Here is a 1,035-nt window from a genome sequence, read left to right on the forward strand (position 1 = left end):
GATGGACCCTGAGAGGTTCCTGACGGAGCTTGGGCCATATCCGGAGGATCTGGTCCACGACTCGGCGGAAAATCAGGCGGCGGCTTGGGAGACAACTGCCGCCGCAGCATTGGACCGGGTCGTGCCTTTGCGGCCTCTGACCCGACGTAGATCTCGACTGGCTCCCTGGTTTACCGGGGAGCTGAGAGAGATGAAACGTTGGAAAAGATGCCTAGAGAGCAGTTGGAGGGCCAGCCGAACCGAGTCCGATCGAACACAGGTAAGGATACATGTTAGATCCTACCTAGTGGCGATGAGGGTGGCTAGGACTAACTACTCCTCCTCACTCATCGCGTCATCAGATAATCGCCCGGCCGCCCTCTTCAGGGTGACCCGCTCCCTCCTTCAATTGGGGGGGGACCCCCTGGAAGGGAGGGCCGAGGATTTTGCTCAATATCTGCATGACAAAGTCACTCGGATCCGAGAAGGCTTGGACTCCGACTGGTTGGCCCAGGGGGAGGAAACGGAAGCAGGTCTTGAGATGGTTGTATGGGAGGAGTTTGACTCTGTTGCTCCCGAGGACGTGGACAGGGTCTTGGGGAGGCTGAATGCAACCATATGTTTGTTAGATCCGTGTCCCTCCTGGCTGGTACTGGCAGCTCGGGAGGGTACACGAGCCTGGCTCCAGGGAATTATTAACGCCTCTTTGCAGGAGGGTGTCTTCCCTGCGGCCCTTAAGGAGGCCGTTGTGAGGCCCCTCCTCAAGAAGCCTTCCCTGGACCCAGACGAGTTGGCCAATTATCGCCCGGTCTCCAACCTTCGCTTTGCGGCGAAGGTTGTGGAGAGTGTGGTTGCATGGCAATTCCCCCGGCACCTGGATGAAACAGTCTATCTAGACCCATACCAGTCGGGCTTCAGGCCGGGGCACAGCACGGAAACGGCATTGGTCGCGTTGGTTAATGATCTCTGGAGGGCCCGGGACAGAGGATATTCCTCTGTCCTTGTTCTTTTGGACCTCTCAGCGGCTTTTGATACCGTGGACCACGGTATCATGCT

The sequence above is a fragment of the Protobothrops mucrosquamatus genome, unplaced genomic scaffold, assembly GCF_001527695.2.
Source record: "Protobothrops mucrosquamatus isolate PMUCROS unplaced genomic scaffold, P.Mucros_1.0 scaffold8043, whole genome shotgun sequence".
Taxonomy (NCBI): Eukaryota; Metazoa; Chordata; class Lepidosauria; order Squamata; family Viperidae; genus Protobothrops; species Protobothrops mucrosquamatus.